Below are 22,510 nucleotides of genomic sequence, written 5' to 3'. Positions count from 1 at the left end.
TCACTTCTTTTTCAAGGGGCTAAGGCGAGGCACTGAAGTCAGGCAGCAAGCGGGTGGGAGAAACAGAGGGGTGTATTTCTAAGGAGTTAAGGGCTTTGGTTTTAAGAGGCCACGCTGATGTGGTGAACTTACACTTACTGTAAGCTTTATGGCTTTCTCGGGAGCCACTCCCAGAAGCTGCGGTACGAGGCCTATAATTAGAAAACAAGTTGATTAAAAAAGACAGGGGTAAGGGAAGCACGACTTTCCTCAATATAAAAGCTGCAGTGCTGCCTCCAATTTCATATCATCCACACACTAATGAACACTATTGATGTGGAGTGTTTAAATATTGGAAACTTAACAGTACTACAAACTCCTTTTCCCTTTAAAAACAGCCTTAACCAAAGTTTACACAGCCCTCAATTACAAAGCAGATTTTTGGCTTCGACAAAAATAAACGAAATAATCTGATTTAAAATTGATGACCCACCCCCGGCAGTAACAAACAAGCGCAGTAATGTGGGCATAGTATACGAGTGTAAATAGGCCACACAGCTAGATGAATACAAACATTACCTGCATGCATTGCCTACAGAGTGCATTCGTGTTTATATACAAGCAGATGAATTAGAAAAAAATATTTTTCAAACTCAATCATCCGTTGCAATTCCCGTAAACAATTATTGTTCTTGCATGCTGCTGATTGTTTTGTGTTTGCCAGGATAGTGACATCATCGGCTGTTGTCTTTACCAATTTCTATGCATCTACTTCGTCAATAAACAATCAGTGTGACTTTGTCTTGAATAATAGTAAATATGCCCTGCATTAAGGGATCTGATAAGAAAAGCTGAAAAAATGTTTTTTTTCTTTTTACCTACAATTATAGTTTAACCTAATTATCAAACATAACTCTTTTTTTTGCATTCAAAATCATGTGGCTCAATAATCTGCCATTTCACATCAAGATAGAATGGGAATGGCAATTGTGTACTAAATGTACACTAAACTTTGTGTTGGTCTTTAAAGTATTTTTATGCATTTTCTAAAAGCCTGGACTGCCCACTTCCTTGTTTAAAAACTAAACTATTTATATGTAAAACAAAAGCACTTAGCGCTCACTTCAAATATAGTGCTCTCTGTCATAAAGCACTGATATGCTCGCCTAAAACGAGAACTGATTTTTCATACCATCCCCGTTATAATTCTGTACGGGTGATGAAGATCTCAGCCTCTCTTTTGTCAGCTTTATGATTGACAAATACCAGTAGTTAGTGTTTTCAATGGAGGTCACATGGCAATTGCACCTTGCAATCACAATTTGAATCTGTGACCTCACAGAATGCTTTAAAAACTCATGTTCCAGCACTAAAAGCAGAGCAGATACTCATTATCTGAGCGCCATTGACTGCGTAGAGCATTCATGTTCTTCATTGTTAAGTTCCTGTGCTGGTATGTGCCCTTTCATGCTCTGCACATTGTCCCCTCAAGCAGCAAAGGTAGACTTAATCTCTTCAAAGCAGGTAAGGTCAGCGGGAAGATGACCTGCCCCTGGCTTTCATGAAAACGCTTTTTGTTGGTGCGTCACCAATGGCCTGGCTGCACGAAGCCACTGACCTCTGTAGAGGCCGAAGAAGCCCTCGTAGCGTACGACCTTCTTGAAACAGTCAAAGCTGTTCTTGTACATCAGCTCGTCCATAAAGGAACCTGAAGTACGCTGGTTCTGCATGCGGGTCTTTACCAGGTCGATGGGGTACACGGCAGTGGCACCCACGGCTGTCATGAGAGGAAATTTGTTACTATGTACTATGTACGATATGGAATAGTAAGACTGTTCAAGGAATAGTTCACCCAAAAATTTTTATTTGCTAAGAAATGTATTCACTCTCAGGCCACCCAAGATGTAGATGAGTTTGTTTCATCATCAGAACAGATTTGGAGAAATTTTGCATTACATCACTTACCAATGGATCCTATGCAGTGAATGGGTGCCGTCAGAATGAGAGTCTAAACTGCTGATAAAAACATCACAATAAACCACAAGTAATCCACATGACTTCAGTCCATCAATTAACATCTTGTGAAGTGAAAATCTGTGTTTGTAATAAACAAATTCATCATTAAGATTCATCTTTTAGCTTCCGGCTAAAATTCAATAATATTGCTTTCTCCAGTGAAGTCATCTCATCTGAATCAGGAGATTAATATGCACAGATCAAGCTCCGCTTGCATGAGAAAACTCTAAAACAGTTCTAAACAAATATGTCGGTGGATTTTGATGTGAGAGGACAACAGGAAACTGGAGGAAGTGTTATTATGAATTACAGATTGGTATTTTGGCCAGAAGCAATGGTTTAAAGTTAAAATGTTTTAATGATTGATTTGTTTCTTAAAAACACTTTTCATTTACAAGACATTGATTAATTACTTGTGGATTACCGATGAAGAAAAACTCATCTACATCTTGGATACCATGAGAGAGAGTACATTTTCAGCAAATTTTCATTTTTGGGTGAACTATTCTTTTAAAAGAGATGTGCAGGCTGATGAAGGACACATGGGGGGACACATTGATGAAGGACACATCAAACAACAACAAAAAAAAATGAACGGAAAGAAAGTCAGGATATTTTGGAAGAAAACATCAGTCAATTCTTATCTGACAACTTTGGGGTGGACACAAAGGGGATACAGCACCGACAGGCTTAATTAAAGAGTGCGTCGCCCTGCACTACCTCCTTATTACCTTGTCTCCTCTGAGAGAGCCAGACTGGAGCCAAACACAGGGCCAAGCACCACCTCCTTACATACACAGTCCAACACACAGACCTCTGATCACTGACAGGTACAAAAGAATCTACCCAGGAGGTTCCCATGGTGCATAACCTCATTAAACTGGAGAAATAGCCCCCTAAGAAGGCAATAGGGCAGGCTTTGTTTTTCTTTTTGTCCAGTCCTGCTATCTCTCATGTGGAGGAGGGGCTGCTGCTGGTGCCGGCTCAGGTAAAGGAGTGGTGCACAATGATCTGTGACTGACTCACCTCCAGCCACAGAGCCCAGGGTGAACCTGTAGCACGACTCAGCGGCCTGAAGCAGAACGGAGCGAGACACATCCCCACCAGACTGCTGTGCACAGAGAAAATACAAAGACAAGACAATCAGAACTGACACCATTATGCTTTTTTTTTAAATGTCAAGTTATCAGTCATATAAATGGTATTTAGATTATGAATAAAAAGTTGCAACACTGTTATCAAAAGCAAAGAAAATACAAAGACAAGAGAATCAGAACTGCCACCATTATGCTTTTCAAAAATTTCTAGTTATCAATCATATAAATGGTATTTAGATTATGAATAAAAAGTTGCAAAGCTGTTATCAAAAGCAAAGAATGGCTTTTTTCTCAGAATACTTTAATAATAGAATAGAACAGAACAGAATAGAATAGAAAGACAGAACATTTTAATATAATACAATACAATATAATTTTTGCAACTCTGATATAAGAAATGTTACTTGAGCACCAAATCAGCATATTAGAATGACTATGTGACACTGACAGCTGGAGTAATTATGCTGAAAACATTTAAATATATAAAAATAGAACATTCAAAAAAAAAAAAAACATTAAAAGAGAGAATAGAATAGAATATAGATTATAAATAATATATAGCATATAAATAAAGTAAAAGCTGTTATCAAAAGCAAAGAGTGTCCTTTTGTGGCCTTTTACAAGTCAATTTATTTTGGTTATCCAACTTCAATCTGTTTAGGTAAAAAAAAGCCTTTGAGAAACCTAAGTTTGCATTTAACATTTCCACTCACATTTATTTTATTTTACTTTCAATGAATTTACTATTATTCTAAAATGAACATGGAAAATAAAAGAAAGACTGCGCATGTAGAAACTTCTGACTAAACGTTGACAGAACTTCATTCTGCTTTCTGTTAGTTTAATTACGGAGAAAAAGAAACATTAGGATTTTACAACATAATAAAATACTTAATTTAGTTTGATCCAGTATCCCTAGATAATGAGAAATGCTGATTTTATCATAGTGTTAGTCGAGACAAGCAGAAACCACAATCGACTGGGTTCAATCAGTGCTCTAGCCACAGCTGTAGCCCCACAGTTAGAGAGAGCACAAGAAATAAGGCAAGCCAGAACCATCCAAGCGTCCCATGCCGCATTCCCCGCCGGAGATACAGTTGCTCTGCCTACCTGAGACCACCTGTCAGGAACCTCAAGGTAACTGCGCCCCCCTCCCTGACTCACTGAGGGGTTGAGGGTGTGGGATGAACTGTGTTGGGGGAGAGCTGGCCAGCAGCCCATAAGGCCAGACCACAGCCCAAAGCAGCTCATTGTGGTGGGACTGGCGTCTCTGTCCCAGGCCCCCGCTTCGTATGGCCCTGCACGAAGGAATAACTCAGCCCTCAATGTGTTTGGAGGCAGAACTTCTGATAAAATAAAGAGGGAATATCTAGGCACAGACACACTCTCTTTCTTTTCCCTGTAGAGTCTTCAAGTCTTTCTGTCTGTTTTCATTTCCCCTCATCTCACCATCAGACATTGATAAGTTTCCTCGACTGCTGGGCTTGCGTTTCATTTACAGCTTTTTATATGTGTGATCTGTGTGCTGATGACAGATTCAGATATTCTCTTCTTTCACTGCTCTGGTCAAAGCGAAGACGAGAGCTCAGCAGTAGCTGACGGAAAAATCCAGAGGGGCTGGAAATGATGCGTCGATCAGAAGCACTTACTTATAAACACAAGTTCTCAAAATATATCTTTAACTTTAGCAACCGAGACATAAAAAAAAAGAGTGAACCAATAACAATGATATGAGTAAAAGTATTGCATTTAGATAACTATAACTTGTTAATGTGATTTGACAAGTTATCTAAGGATATATAAGTCACATTTCTGCAATGACAGAACAAAGAAAAAAATAGAACAATACACTATGGGTGTGGGCATACAAGTGTGCTAACCAGAGAGTCAAAATCGTTCAATCACTGTCAAAATAATTCATGTACACGAAACATTCCCAGAATTCACCATAAATTCCACTACATTCATTTATCAGAAATTCTGTCATGTCTTACTAAGTATCTCAAATTCTCAGAAAATGAGTACTGTAAATGCATGAAGAAAATGCCTTATTTCTGTTTTTAAAAGAGATTTTCTTTGTAACTATCTTCTGCGCATCTCTGTATGTTATTTATTTATTAATTTATACGCTACTGTTCAAAGGTTTGCTGTCAGTAAGATTTTTTTTTTTTTTTGATGAAATAAATACTTTTATTCAGCAAGTGTGCATTAAATTGATCAAAAGTGACAGTAAGACATTTATAATGTTACAAAAGATTTGTATTTCAAATGAATGCTGTTCTTTTGAACTTTCTATTCATCCTGAAAAACCTGAAGAAAGCGTAACAGTTTCCACAAAAATATTAAACAGCACAACTGTTTGGAACTTTGACAATAAGAAGAAATGTTTCTTGAGCAGCAAATCAGCATTTTAGAATGATTTCTGAAGTATCATTTGACATTACTGGAGTAATGATGATGAAAATTTTGGCTTTTCCATCACATGAATAAATTATCAAATTTAAATTCATTCATTCATTCATTTTTAATTATATTAAAACAAGAAAATAGTTTAAATTGTACTTTTTAGTGTATTTTTGATCAAATAAAAGCAGTCTTGGTAGAGACTGTCATTATGACATTTTTTAAGAATCATACTAACATTATGAACAGTAGTGTATGTTCACCATATAAATTTATATTGCATGTGTTTAGTGGCTTTGATTTATTACATTTTTGTTATGTCTGAATGTCATTATGCATGTGTTATCTGTTTGTCTTAAAAAATGCAGGAAAAGGAAAGGTGCATATTTTAAAATGGCACTGTACTTTTTACCAACTACAATGGAGTAGCACAATAGTATAACGGTTTTAATGCACAACCTCAGAACTGAGTCATAGTGTCCCAAAAGTTAATGGACCAAAGCCCAGTTTATACCAGTCACTATAATCTTTTAAGACAAGTCTATACTCTGAGTTTCTGAGGGTTACCTGTCTTTGAATCTCAGCAAGGTTGTAAGGAAGAGCTCCCTCCTCCAGAGGTGCAATCATCTCAATGTCAACTAAACCAACACGTCTGTAAAAAAACAAAAACATGGGCAGACATAAATAAACAGTTAAACAGATTCCTTTTTTGAGCACAGCATCTCAAAGATGTTTGAGGAAACGTGGTATAGCGTACCCTCACAAGTAAAAACCTCCAACATCTTGACTCAAAGTGAGGTAGGTAATTGCAGTATCACATTGCAAAGAAATAATAATGTCCAAAAACCAACTCCTGATCACCATTTGCTCCATTTGAGACCTACCCAGTAGTGTCATGAGTCAGTTCATAGGTCGTGGCATCTGACTCTTCAAAAATGTTCATGTGATATATTTGGTTTTGGAAAGAGGGGTTTAACTCACCATGATTACACTGCTCTATGGCTCAGAGCAGATATTTTGTAAATATACTTCCAAGCTCATTACTGTTCTGGTAAGAACTTTGCAGCAGTTACAGTAGTGTGGAAACATATGTACCGCTATACATGCTGCAGGAAAGTTAGAACAAGCTGGACCATGTTCAAAACCTCCCGCTGTACAATAATAGGAAGAGTCATGTATCATCAACTATGCAATTGCCAGAACAAGACTCAGAATAGAGAGACCAGAAAACTTTTCACATATAATTTAATGCTGTTTTTAGATGGCGAGAGTGAAACACAGGCAGAGCTGAAGTATGTTATGGCTGAGCCTCGAACCCTCGTCTTGATGGGGAGAGGCTCTCAAACGATGATTCAGCAGGGCCCTGTCGCCATGGTGACTCAACCTCTCGGCTCAGACAGGTCAGCCAGCTGGAACAGGATGTCCACTTCCATAGGGGTCACCTGGCCAAACCTCTGGGCAGCAATGATGAACTCCTCTGCAAAACAGGAAAAATACAGAATCATTTAATTACTGCTAAAATTTCATTTATAGTAATCAACAAGCTTGTTTCACAAAGATACACAGTGGCCTATTCCAAAGTATGAAATCAGTTTTTCAAAAACCTTTTTTACATTTATGCTTACTAAAATAAGTTTTCCATTTTAATATATTTTAAAGTGTAATTTATTCCTATGATGGCAAAGCTCAGTGTCACATGATCCTTTAGAAATCATTCTAATATGATGATTTGTTGCTCAAAAACATTTCTTATTATTATCAATTTTGAAAACAGTTGTACTGCTTAATTTTTTCATGGAAACTGCAAAACATTTCTTTCAGGATTCTTTGATGAATAGAAAGTTCGAAAGAACAGCGTTAATTAAAATATATTTTTTTATAAAAATGTAAAAGGATTTACTGTTAATTTTAATCAATTTAATGCATTTTGTTGAATAAAAGTATTAATTTCTTTAAAAAATAAATAAACAAACAAACAAAACAAATCTTACTGATCCCAAACTTTACAACTGTAGCGAATTTGGTCACTTAAAGGAATAGTTCACCCCAAAAAGGAAAATGTTGTCATTATTTACTCACCCTCATGTTGTTCCAAACCTGCATAAGTTTATTTTATATGTTGAACACAAAAGATTACATTTTGAAGAACCAAACAGTTGTTGGTCCCCCATTGACTTCCATAGTTAGGGAAAGAAATACTATGGAAGTCAATGGGGACAATCAATTGTTTGATTACCAGCATTCTTCAAAATATCTTCTTTTATGTTCAACATAAGAAAGAAACGCCTACAGGTTTGGAACGACATGAGGGTGAGTAAATGATGACAAAACTTTCATTTTGGGATGAACTATTCCTTTAAGCCACACTTTAAAATATATGACTAAATAACTAAATAAAATATTAAATCAAGTGGCATCTGCAAACAAATGATGCGACAGTAAGGTTAAGTAGTTGAGGTAAGATCTCAAATTACCTCAAAATGCATGAATGCCGCTCAGAATCACATGATTATAAACAGTAAAATTACTTCCTCAAAGTGGCCTTCACTAACAAGAGCTCTTCATGGAGGAATTCAGTTACATGCTTTCATTTAAAATGACCCTATATGTACAACGCCTTGCGCCATCTGTTATTAAAATGAAAGTCACTTGATTTCAAGTTTTGTTCATAGATTATTACAAGCCAAATACATTTCAGTGTCACTGAGTGATCCCTACTGGATCATGTAGTAAATAATTAATTCAGATATTTAGTAAATCTTATCAGTTGGTTGTGTAGGTTACGTGCAGAGTGGTAATGAGCAGAACGAACACAGGCCGGTTAACAGTGGGATTCCCACTGCACTGGTATAGAGTGACTAGCCTGAAAAAGGCAGCAAGTGTTCTTACACAGAGGCCTATTGAATCAAGGCCAGCTCAGCTTACCCCGGCCTTAAACGCTGTGAAGTGTGAAAGAACGCTCCAATCAAAGATCACGCAGGGCATCTGTCTCTTCAGCTCCCTCCAAAAACAAACACCAGCTACTGATAAGTGTGAGGAACATGCCGCCAAGAGCATTCGACCTGCCAAAAATCATATTTGATTCTACAAAAACTTTGAAGTATCACAGCGGAAAAGTAACTCGCCGAAATCACGCGGAAGCGATGAAATAAGTGAGATGAAATTCTACTTTAGAATGGCCAGAAAAGCAGTAAGATGATCCACATTAAATGTTTTTATACATTTGCAAGCTCTTTTTTTTCTATCTGCGTCCTTTGTGCGGGGTGATGTGTTCCCTGTTTTCCCCAGGTAGCAAACGATGGCTGTTGCAATGACGAAACTATGCTACGGTGTACCGCTGAAAACATACGGAACCAATCAGCTGTGGGTCAACAAGAGAAGTAGACATGGAAATTCGCACACACAGGTCCCAGCGGAGCCCGACGGCGGCCTACAGCCTCTGTGGGAACAGCAGCGGTAAATGTAGCCTCCCCACCCCTGGCCACGGTCTCCACAGGGCTGATAGCATCGCAGGCTGGGTGTGTACAGCAAGAGTGTGTGTCCAAGACGCAGAGCTCCATTGCAGCCAGACTATGAGGGCTGTTTCACAGGTCAGCAGTTGGCCAGGGAGACAAAGACCAAGGGTTTTTTAAGGTTTTGGGGGTTTTGTTTTAAAAGCCCTCCTTGATGGGATATTGACAGGTTTTTCAAAGTTATTTATCATCCTCTAATGAGCTAAACATGACTTATTACAACAGTAATATTACACTTGTATTATGCAAAATTGTTAAATATATATATATAAATAATTAAAATAATAATAATAATTAGAAGAGTCTGAGTGAGTAAAAAAATCAGCAATTTTGAATTTAACATTTAATTGTTAACATTTTATTTTTTTTTTAAAGTTCACGACAACATATGTAAGAAATATGTAAAATTGTAACCTTTTTTTTCAAAATATCTATTATCAAGCTAAATCTATTATTTAACACATATTTGATATAAACACATAAAAGCAAACTTATAATCTCCAGCAATGCATTGTGGGTAATTTTTTTTGTTTTTGGGGCACATAAAGTCAGCCTAATCAGGGGAGGCAGGACAAAGTCAAAACAAGAGAGGACTAAAACAAAAACACTACTAACCTTTAGTAACTTCCACATCTTTGCGGTTGCCTGCCAGGGTGGTGTAGATCTTCCTAATGAGCTCCATGTTGTTTAGCAGAGAGTTGAAGCCATTAAAGTAGGAAAAGCTGACCTGATGTGACGTACTGCCACCGGCCACCTGCAAAATTGGCAGACGCACACACAGACATTTGAACGAAGACATCCTTTTACGAGGGACAGAGGTGATAAATAGCTAAGAATTCTATGGAGTGCCAAACATTAATCAAGCTACAGTGCAGCGACATCTTTAGCACTTCCACCCCACGGAGTGCTAAATAAATACATGTGTTTCACAGAGAGGCACACTGGTAATTTCAGAGGGATTCAAGCTCGAGGGCCATTTTTAATTAAGCTGTTTTATGAGAAGAGGGACATATAAAGTGGAAAACTAACATGAGGTAAATCTTTAAATAGCATCTGACAGAATGCTTGGTGTAAAAACTCCCTTTGCCACTCTGATAGCAAAAGAAAACGGGGAAAAGAAAAAGAAAACTAGCCAGTGACTAATTTCATTTATGCTGAAATAATAAACATTTATGAAATTTAAAATTTTTCAAATATATCCAATGATTTCACTAATCAAAGTGTAGTTTGGCTAAAATAGTGCTTGTATAGTTTTCTTCAGGCCTAAGAGGGATTGGAAAGAAACGCGAGAGCAGATTGTCTCTCACTAGATGGCGCTGTGTGCTTTGCAGAAATGGTGGTGTCTACCTGAAGCCACAAAAAATCAGACCTGCACTGAAGTTTCCTTAACCAAGATGTCATTTGTAAAATCACTGCATAAACCTGCCCATAAAAAGTATAAACCTTTATGTAGATGGATAAAATGTTTACACCTCCTGTCTTGTTCTGCAAGGCATCTAAATGAGAGGATTGAGTGTATAGACTGGGTCTGACGAGCGTAGTCTTTAATTTATTTCTAATGGCCTCGAAATTGTGTGTTTACAAACATCTCCTAGAATCCCAAGGTTTATGAGGCACAAACTGTGGAGAAAATGACAGACCCCACCGAGTGTGCATAAAACAGACCGCTTACACACATACACCTAGCAAATAAATATCTCCCAGTGGTTTACGTGAAACAAAAGTCTATCACAAAACTGTCATACAGTACAACCACTGGCTGAAATAGCTAAAACATAAATAAAAATAAACAAACTCACTGCAACTAAGCATTCCTCCACAAACGGTGTGAGCATGTGGGGTCTGATGGTCACCATGAGGTCCCTGAAGTCCAGAGCGGTGATGGTGCCTGTCTTGGCCTTGTCTCTTTGCATAAAAGCCTGTCTGGCATGTTCTAGCTGCATCTCCTGCAACACAATACATGTCAATCAGGCTGTGCATGCTGGTAGTTTACAGAATGCTGAATTAGAGTGATTTGTACTGGAAAAAAACCCCACACAGATATATTACATGCATGTGATTTTATGCATGTGATCCATTATGTACAGCTGGCCTTAATTACGTAAAAATGCAAATGCAAATCATTTCTTTGAATGGTAAAAGCAGCTGCAGTTGATATATAAATATTAAATATAAAGACTATATATATATATATAAATATAATGATTAAATGAACCCTGTGCATCGATCTAAATCAAAATATGTGAAAATATTTAGTCTAAAACATAAAAAAAAGAGTTATATGCATCAATTATAATACTATTTATTTTACTTAATCATGAAAATCAAAAATTGTAATAAATTGATTATTTAAAAAATATATTTTAAATGTAAAAAATATTTATAAATATATTTTAATTTATAAAAGTATCAGTTCATACCCTCATGATGTTTCAATTCAATAACTATTTTATGCGTTTGTTGTTATTTTCAATTAATTTATTTGGACGTTTGGAGAGGAAACTCTCATTTTGTTGATTGCGCAACTCATCTGAAACGGCTGCAGTATCACATCAGGAGACGAGAATGACTTTCTTACACATCTCAGGCTTTTAAAGAGAGTTGTTTTTCTTTCTTCCCGCATAATTGAGCTACTCCGCTCCAAAACACTAGAAATATAGGTCTGCTGTGCGAATGGACGTGTCTTCGTATAGAAGAAACGTCTGCTAACAAAACGCTATTAGAGGAAATGTCAAAGCTTTGAATGTCACACTCCATGCTAACCTATTTCTGATATTATAGAAATGTCACTGTCCTAATAAAAATACAGCGATAATACAGTTAACAGATTGTTGCCAGTAATTTCACTATTATTAACATATTTTTCCACATCAGTATACTTATTTGAATATTTGCAAATCACATTAAAGCAAATGCTGTAAAAACAAAGAAGCTGACTTTACATCTTACACTGTACATGCTGAGTCCTGTGCTTTTTGAAAACACACAAACAATGTTTTAAACAACGAGGAAATGCCAGTAGCAGTGTAAATAAATAAAACAAGGGCAGAGGTAGAGCAAAATATTATCTGGCTACAGATTTTTCCTGTCTTGCATTGTGCTGCTCCAGCCACAAGCATGTGGAATTGCATAATAATTGTGGATCTGAACCTTACAGTTTACAGTTAGTCTCTTAAAACCTTAAATTACTGCAACTGTGAGTGTTTCAAAAGCATGCTTTTTATTTAGGGAGGAGAAGAACTGAACCCCCAAAGCCAATATTGAAACCACCATGGCATTTATTGTGCCTTTAATTGTCTTTGGATTCAAATAAAAACATTTGATGAGCCACCTCTGTTTGGGTCAGTTATTTCAATTCAAGCGCTGGCATTAAAACTGCATTTAAACAGCTGCTTAAAAATGTCTGAGAAGATCTCATCATCTATTTTCAGGTTAAAAAAATTGCAAGGATCTTAGACCTTTGGCTATGACAGTAATACCATTTCTGACAGCAGAGCCAGATTTCCGACATGTCATATTTGCAGGTGGTCATATTGACATGAAGTCAGTGTTGGAAAGCATCCATTCATAAAGGAAAGGAAAATAATTCTGAGAATTTGTGGATTTCATAGAGAGTAAATCTGAGTCTACAGCTTTTTTTCTCATACGTACGTGAAGCTGCTGGTTAATTTTTACAGTGCAGCGTGATATTGTATCAGTGCTGTAGTGGATAAAATCGAACAGTTAACACTGACCGGATTTTTCAAATCACTCCAAACGACCATAAAAAAAGTTGCCAATTCAAAGAAAATGAAAAAGAAAAAAACAATTAAACAGGAAATTTGTTTTTTCATCATTTTCATTTTGTTCCAAAAACAAAATTAATCCCGTCTTGGCCACAAACACAGTATCGGCGTGTTTCTCGCAGTTTCCCAAAAGCCCATCTGGTCCAAGTTAAGTTTAATATAAAAAGCTCATTCAGATATAGTGAGCGTAGATGCAAACTTGGCACAGCCGACCCCTCACACCCCCTCTGCCCACTCTCAGGTCTAGACGCTATATAGGAAAATGTCTTGCACACCACAAATACAAAAGGAATACTGCTATTCTTCTTGCAGGAGAAAACCTTTACCTGTTTTAGGGGAATCGCTAGACTGCACTGAGGTTACATCACCTAATGAGAAACAAATGCTGGCATAGGAATATAACTCCAGTGTTTCATTAATGACTAACTAGGTCAATATGCCTCGTTGTGCTGCAGGAAATGGTGCCCAGAACTGTGTGTCAATCTAGGCAAGACCAGGCACAGAATATACCAAACAAGACATTACATCGATCTGAGCTCTGCGGCGGTAAAGGAACATATGTGACGAGGACAGTATGAAAGTGAACATGTTTGGGCGTACGTGGCGGGAAAGGTGAGGTGCAAGTGGATCAGAGAGAAATTAGACAGCAGTCATACCCACCAGCAGAAACTGAGTGAACTCCCCGTAGTTAAGGTGTTTTTTCCTCCCGGCGCCAAAGTGGAGCTGAACAAATTCCGAGTTCCAGTTAAAGGGGATGTGCTGGTGTATAGTGGTCTGACCGAAAACCTGTTTCACATCTTCTGAAATTAGAGATAAGCCTGACGTCAGAAATGTCATTGTTGAGGATTGAGTTACAAAACTATGCATTGTTAGATTTTAGTACTGCCAAAACAAGGGTCTAAAAGTAAACCTCGTTTAGAAATACAAGGCATCAAACTGATTTTTTTTTTTTTATTATTTAAACATAATACACATTAAGCATTTTGAAAAAATACAAATAAAAACCATTATGTAATGTATTATATAAAATGAAGCAGATATATTTACGATTTGGCACTTTTGTAAATTTAAGACATTGAACTTGACTCTTTATACAGAAATGCAGATGTTCTTGCTCTTGGATCATCTCAAATCATGAGGGAGAACTTGACCAACAGGTTTTACACAAAACTGCCGTTCATCAAATCGAAAAAAGACATTTTGACTTTTAAGTTTATTTTTTAATTCAATTGTTCACTCATATGCTGATGATATAATTTGTAATAAAACATATTCATTAAATTAGAAAATAAAAGGCTAAAAAGAAGTGGCAAAATATGTATTTGTGATGAAGATGACAATAAAAGCAAAGAAAAATGGGGCTGAAGGTTTTGCCGAGAAGCATTCCTCATGGAGCGCTGCAGTTCCAACAGGTTTTTCCCATTTATGGCAAATTATATACAGTAAGCACTAAGCAGTCATTTAGCAGATGCTTTTTATATTGCATTACAACAGAGTTCCACTGTGGAGCTACTCCAGACCTTTATTTTATCAGTGTTTATGAACCTGTCAACACATCTCTGTCCTTCTTTCTTTATATCGCTTTGGAGTCGCATTGCAGCCTGCAAGTTTATTACCTCTAATTCACCTAATTGATGTTGAAGGGGGGAGAAAAAAGAAAAAAGCCCTAGTCCTTCATTAATTAAAACCTACATTTTCCAAACCCTTAAAAATATCCCTTCATAATATGACTTGCAATGACAGGGTTTATTAAATGGTGAAAAAAGACTGTTTAATGTAACAGCAAGAGACCTTTAATGCTTTTAATGACATTAAGAGGGTTATAAACGGGAGTCTCCTGTTCACTTTAACACAGAGTGGCATTTCATTTTCCTACCCTCTGTAGCGCATCACAATAAAGTGACTTTGACATGACCAAAATCTTAGTCAGAAGTTATTTGCTATTTATATTGACGTGATTGCTACAGTTGAAAAACAGGTGTATGAGACAAATACTGCCTATACGTTCTCATTACAGCTCAACCCAGATGTACCACTGACGACATGAACAACAAGAGACCTTTGAATGGCACAGAAACATCACCTCTAAATAACCGAGTCATTTCAACACAAAATATGCATATGTGCATGTATTATCTGATCTTATTCCCTATTGATTAAAACAGGTTGATGAAAGTCTCTATCTCTCCGCCTAGGCACTTTGGGTAGTGCATTTGAAATGAGCTGATCTGACAGGTCTCACCTACAAAAGGCAAATTAGACTATTTAAGTCAATTAGGGAAATTTAACACATGAGATACACACATGCATTCTTCCTGCGCCAAGTTCTTTTGCAACATGAATATAACTGCAAAAGCAACTTCTCATATTATTGGTGCATTACTATCCTTTGTTCTTAGTCTTGTCTGGAAGCAGATAACCGCAATGAATGTAAAGTGGAAGATTATACTGATGCCCACTAGGGACTGTTTAAAATCGATCTGCATTTTGAAGATCTCCGGCAGTGGATGAATAAACCTGATTAAGAGTTTTACCTTTACTGATCCTGTAGTACTTTGCTAAGTGACAGGAATCTGTCGGTCTAAGCAAGCATTCAGATTAGACTACTTAACATTAGCACTTTGTTTTGAGGCCGGTGGCTGAACATAAGGTGCTTTGGAATTATACTTGATAACCTCACTGATTTAGACATTCAGCTGATATAATTAGCCTACAGTTTAGGCCAAAACAAGGATATTCATGTAATGGAAATTAAAATTAATTTCTATGCTTGAAATTCTTAGAAATTCTTGTGATGAAAAAAGCAAAGCAAATAAAAAAAAAAGCAAAACAAAAAAACAAGAGAAAGCAAAAGCAAAGAAAAACAAAACAAAACAAAAAAGCAATGCAAACAAAAAACAAAGCAAAACAAAACAAAAAAACAAGACAAAGCAAAGAAAAACAAAACAGGGATGCTTTTACAGAAAGTGAAGTGCCTAACAAGGCTTTGAGAGACTTAGCCTTTATAAATCACGGCAACTGTAGATTAATAAAAGACTCCAATGTTCAAAAAATATTTACATTTACTATTACACAGCTTTTCTGCCAAGTAATAGAGTTCATTCTCATAACTGTAGCCTGTTTGACATTGCCAAACAACACAACAACTAGGCCCATTTATACAGAACGCCTGCAGTCACAGGTGAACATTTAACAACGGCTTCAAACACAGCTCATCCAATCAGAACTTTGAGCTGGAACTCTGTTTTATGAAGAGTGTTGTACACTCACCAAAAGTGGCAATTCCGTTTCCAGTTTTGTCAAAGAGCTGGAAGGCAACCACGAAGAGAGCATCCGGAGCGCACAGCACAGACTCAAAAGCCAGAAACTCCTTGAAGGAGATCAACCTGATGGAGACAAACAGACTTACAGCCTACATATTGTGGACACTTCACTCCACCAGCCTGGCATTGCATTATTGAATGATGAGAGGGTATCACTCACTGATTACTGCTTCTCGTCGCCAAACAAAAAAAGGTAGCACATATTTTCATTGTGAACACTTGACACTTGAGTGATTTGTTCAACTGTAATTATCAGCCTAAAATTATGATGTACAAAACATCTAAACACACAGTCCAGCTTCGATTCTAGGCCCAGAGATTAAGTGAATGACAAAACAATTTGACATAACAGGCTATTCAATGATCCTGATCTTGATTGAAGTGCTTCCAATTTGACTGTCAAATGTCATTACCTTACTGAAAATGGGAGCAGTTCATATAAGGCCCCCAGGATGGGAACTCAGTAAATAACGTGATTACAACAAGTCATGCTGCAGTACAGTAAGGAAATGCACAGGAATTACTAGTATACACATACACTACTAGTCAGAAAAAGACACCGTGATTTTTATGGTCTTCTTCAACAAATTTTGATGTACAGGCTTATACTAAAAATGCTTAAAAATAAATAATATATAAACTAAAATATATAGTCAAAACATTTAAATATTTTAAAATATTCTTCTAATTATATTTATATAAAAATTATATAATAAATGCAATAGAAATTGTATCAGTGTAAGAATTTCTATACAAAACTAAAATATTAATTTTGTTTTCTTTTTCAATGAAGAGTTGAACCAGAGTAAAAGAAAGTGGTTTGCTATTGATTAGGTGTGCCCAAACTTTTGACTCCTTCTGCACATTTTAAAAAGAGTTAGGAAGCCTTCTTATATTTCCACTATTATTAAATATATCAATTTTAAGATTATTTCATTAGTTCCTATATGTGTGCTCGCTTTACAGTAAGGATAAACGGGTGCTATTGTTCAAAAAATATTCAAGTAGACCTGCAGAAAGATTCAAAAATTGATATCAATAAAGGGGAACAGCACTACTTCTGCAAATGACTAAAAGTTTTAATCATAATGGAGAGCATGACATTTGCAGAACATCAGAAAACACATAAACATGCACACAACCGCACACATACACACTTATCTACCTCATCAAATAAGCAATTTCAGCATTCATAGGAAACCCTAGGGACCATGCAATCTAGTCTTTATTTAAGCGCAGTTCAAAGTTGCCTCAACTCCATTATGAATTTCACAAATGGATACAGCAATTACTCGAGGTCACTGCTAACGAGCAGTCCCAATGCATGCATCTCTAATTTATTTCAATTTCCAGGGAGCAATGATTACATTTTCGTGGCCACTCTAATTAATTTTGTTACTGATGAAATTCAAAGGAACTGAGAATTTGCGTGCTTCCAGCATGCCAAATCAGCCACATTGTGGAGTCAAGAGTAATTGTTTTATTAACTAAGCTGACAGTAGGAGAACAGGAGCCTGCTGTTTCAGAGTGGGTGGAGAGCTATAAAGGCGATCCACTGGGCCCGGGCGTCAATGATTAAAAACAAAAAGCAATGAGAAATGATACAGATGCTGCTGCTTTTACTAAAAGAAAAGTCTACTAAAACTCAGCAAGTGATTAAAATGCGTCTCCGACACCAGAAATCATTGGAAGGAAACGATGGACTTCTAATCACCAGATGGTATTGCTTTCATTTCAGATCAGCTTGATGGTCACTGTAATTGATTTTGGGAGCGTATCTGCATTAAATAGCCTCCTATCAACATGCACAAGAATGAGTTGTGCATGAAGTTTCCCCAGCACCATGCCAGACATGAGGCTTATGATGGTTGATTAGCAGTTCCTTGACTACTAGAGAACAATTACGCTGATACACAAACACGCTAAGATGCCGTAGCCATGAAAAACAAACTAAACTGAAGCTTGAGTAATAAGGCCAATGCAAAACATCTTCCAACCATCAACTAAAATGGCACAGAACCAGAAGGGTAACATGGGGAATGCAAAAACCTTTCTCAAATATGATACTGAAATGGTTTAATAATATGGGCAGTTCATGTGGAACTGTGTTTTTCTAAACTCAAACTGGAAAACCTTTTTAAATACACCACCATCCAGTTTGGGGTCAGTAGTTTTTTTTTTTTTTTTAAGAAATTAATATTTTTATTTAGCGAGGACACATTAAAATTATCAAAAGTGACAGTAAAGACATTTAGAATGTTACAAAAGATTGTTTTCCCAAAATAAATGCTGTTCTGTTCAACTTTCTATTCTTCAGAAAATCCTGAAAAAAAATGCTTCAAATTTTCCACAAAAATATTAAGCAGCACAACTGTTTTAAACACTGATAATAAGAATAATTAATAACTGAGCACCAAGTCACACTGAAGATTGGGGTAACGGTTGCTGAAAATCCAGCTTTGCCATCACAGGAATACATTTCATTTTAAAATATATTAATATAGAAAACTGTTATTTTAAATTATAATAATATTTCACAATATTACAGTTTTTATTGTATTTTTCATTAAATAAATGCAGACTTGGTGGGCATAAAAGACCCATTTCAAATTGTTTTCAATTCTTGATCTTGCACTGCAATCATCAAAACTTTGGAGAGACATACTATTATTTTTCATAGATCTGTAATATTATGTTGCTATCAATTTTCAATGTGTTATGCTAATCACAACAGGCATATGTTTTACAAATCATTTCCCTATATCTCCCAGCGGGTGCCACGCACCTTTAAATTGTGTTGTTTCTAAAATAGAAAGGTGCTGGTAAACACTGTCCTTAGCAGAAACACTATTTACAGACTTATTATTTCAGTGGTTTAGCGTAGTAGCTTTTATCCGTGACAGGTGAAGAGAGAGCACCTTCAATAAGCTCTGGCCCTGTCATTGTCACTGACAAGCGTGGATGCAGAGGGACGTGGGCTGGTTTAGCTTTCCCTGAGTGCATACCTCAGACCAGCCTGAAACCACATGGGCACGGACTGCCATTTTCTCAGCATGCGCTCTTTACAAAGTTTTAACCCCCAAGAGGCTACGGAGTTTCACACTTGAGGAGTTTTTCCATCAGAAATGGAGAGGGGAGAAACGATAGAGGGAGAGAAGGAGAGAATGTCTGGCAGATCTTTGAATCAGCAGGGAAGTCTACATGTGTTGAATGAATGATTCAGAACCGTTGGCAGGACGCCGCTCAAACAGGGCTGAGTGAATAAAGGAGAAATGATTCAGTGCCTGATGGATGTCACCATATCACTTGATTTATTCCAGCTCAGGAGGAGGTAGAAAATGCATCATGCTGTTTGTATCCATCTCATGAAACAGAGATAACCTGTGAATCATCTCAATCAGATGAAAACCTACCTCGATTGTAAAACATGTCATGTTCAGCAAAAACATAGGCTCCCACACAAACAGATTTAACTAGAGATGGATAAGATGGAAATTTTATGATTTTGAATACATTTCAACATTATAACAAGCTTCATTTGTACATCAATTTATTTTGAAAAAATATGAACCGCTGTGAGGGCTTCATTCCATCATAATTCTGGGACGAAGGCCTCAAAATGAACGTTTCTTCATTTGCAACGTTCCACAGTCCTGACGGCATGAAGGTCCCGACCACAGCCGCCACTTTGACCAAACCTCAGAAATCCATATATATCCAGATCTTTATTTAACTAGTTCAGTAACCTACATGCATTGTGCGAATAATATTAAAAAAAGATCAACCAAAAAAACAATGCTTACCAACATACTGTACTCTATGAACCTTTTTCCATAATCTTGATTAAATCAAACAACGCTCCTATTTTTTACTCAAAGCCTTGCAAATAAATAAAAAATTATGTTCAGAAAGAGAGCTCAAGCCATGGTTCCCTAATAGTTATCCGTTAATAGCTGAGATGCAGCAAATTACCCATCCTCAAAGTCACACAAAGCATGAGAGCTGAATGGCACAGGCAATTACAGTGCGTCTGTACCTCTCCCGGTCTATGGCAGCCCTAATAATGTGTGCCGCATGACCACATGCATTCGGCGCAGAACGCAGCCCGGCTGGTTGCCGTGGTAACGCACAATCTTTTTGGACTTACGCTTGCGTATCATTGGGCATCATTATGTATCATTAAAAGCATACATATTAATGCAAAAAGGGGTTGAGCCGTGCTGCCTGAATGGAGCAGCACCTGAACAAAGTGTGGCGTGTTAAGATGTCTGACCCTTCATCCTAATGCAGGATTAAAAGCGGAAGATACCGCAGCATAATCCACATCCATTTCACAACAAAGGCTTTGTTTATGAATCAAATGAACTATAAACTGTAATTTACACAAGTCGTGAATTATTAATGAAAAAAAACACAAATTCAGCTGTTTTTTGGTTATTGTCATTTAAAAACTGAAAATTCAACAGTATTATTTAGGGGGCAATTTTGTTTTGTTTTTGGTAGCACAGTTTGATTTGTTTCCAAACTATAACCTGCTAACGGCTCAAGTGCGACATAAAAATGTAACAGCAGCAATAGAAATAAATACTAACCCATCTTTGGTCTGGTCCACAACCCCTGCCATTAAACCAGTGGCCTCCTTGGAAAGCTGTATGTCTGTTTGCGTGTGAAGGAACTTGGACACAAAGTCCTCTGGGGACATGAAGTGCTCTCCATTCTTCTCCACACTGGCATACTGTGAAGGGAAAAAAACTGGGCTAATATCATATATATATACACAGTATATATAATGTTGAGGCCACTTGCAGTACAGAATAGATATAGAGAATAAAATACTTTGTTACATGTTTGTTCACAAAATATCAGCAATCTGATTTACATAAAATATGATGCATGTTATACAATAAACCAGCAAATTTAAAGCAGTCATTGAAACAGTCACTTAATACAGTGATTGTACAATGCAGTATTTCATGACTACTAGTATGGCAAAATACATCTCAATATCGCATCAAAATGGTAGTAATAAATACTCAGAATTAAAAGCCAAGGACAATATAAGCAAAGAAAAATTACCTTCATAGTTAAAGGCAAAATGGACAAAACATTTTACAATCATTCAGGAGGTACTTTCTACTCTTTATGGCAGATATCAGAAGGAAAGAAAAAGGTTGATTATTGAAAGGAACATTAAGCGTGTGTTAGTTCACTGCTGTTAGATTCATTTAAGATGCTCCTTAAAATACATTATTCATGCAAAGTTCTTCTTGTGCGTTTAAGGAACTCCGCTTCATATATTCATGTGAACTTACTATGAGTTCCATACAGTGCTCGATGCATTTTTAAATTAATCCTCAGGTTTTCTTTCTGTAATGAGAAATTTATTAAAGGGTTACATCAGATAGAGGTATATGTCATTGACACCAGTGCTTAGATGCTGGGCTACGGCTCCCGTCCCTTCATTTCCAGACTTTCAGGGGAGATAAGTGATGACATACCTTCAAGAAAATGGACTTGAGCTCTGCTGGATCAGCCCTCTTTATCATTACCTGTAGAGACAAACACATTGTGATCTACATTCATAATGAATCTACACATATATACACATCAGACCTGGTGCTCTCATTTAACATTATTTTAGGATTGAGTTTTTTTTTTTATAATGACATTCCAGTGGTAATAGTGATCATATTATATTTACTAAGTGATATTATTATTAAAAGCATCTTATATGTAAGGAACAATCAAGCACTTGTAATGTGAAGCTCAACTTCAGCTCACTTCAAGAATGTTTAGCATCCTATAAACCCCATGACACCCATTCAAGCATTCAAGCAGACGCTGGACAGTCTATCTGCAGGGGTTTGATGCTTCATCCGAGCTCTCTGAAGTGCTCTTATGTCTCAATGTCATTGAGAGACGCTAACATTCACCCAGGACATTAGCAGGCTAACTAGCTCTATCACACCGGCTCCGGCTGCTGTGTACTGAAGGTTATCAATTAATCTCCCTCGCGTCTCTCCAGTATGCTGCAATGACGTTTTCTGGATATATACGTATAGTTCACGATCAAACAGTGAGCCCTTTTCGTCTGCAAAAAGCCTAGCTGTTTCTGTGCTCAGCTAGCGCACAACTATAGCAACAGGAAGACTTCTCGAGCTTGATGACGTTTCCATGGAGATCACGTGCGGGACAGTAGCGGCTGTTGCGCGCAGAGGAAAGCGGATAAAACGCTCACGTTCCTAGGAGCAGTAGAATGTCCCTATCATTTTCATATATTGTATACAATAACAGTTTTTTAAGAACGTTAATCATTAATCATTAGTTAGTTATCACAATATCAGTTGTGATTTTTTAAAGGAAGCCGTTGCTTTGATTTGAGCAGATGTTATTTG

The 22,510-nt window shown here is 36.9% G+C and overlaps 1 pseudogene; it reads right to left on the bottom strand.

Moving 5' to 3' along the window:
- The window catches only part of LOC107670089 (calcium-binding mitochondrial carrier protein Aralar2-like), a 33,105-nt pseudogene extending 11,423 nt beyond the window's left edge, over positions 1-21,682 (bottom strand).
- Between the last annotated feature and the right edge of the window lie 828 nt (positions 21,683-22,510).

Source organism: Sinocyclocheilus anshuiensis, unplaced genomic scaffold, assembly GCF_001515605.1.
Source record: "Sinocyclocheilus anshuiensis isolate Anshui unplaced genomic scaffold, SAMN03320099.WGS_v1.1 scaffold253, whole genome shotgun sequence".
Taxonomy (NCBI): domain Eukaryota; kingdom Metazoa; phylum Chordata; class Actinopteri; order Cypriniformes; family Cyprinidae; genus Sinocyclocheilus; species Sinocyclocheilus anshuiensis.
This window is presented reverse-complemented; position numbering and strand designations above follow the sequence as displayed.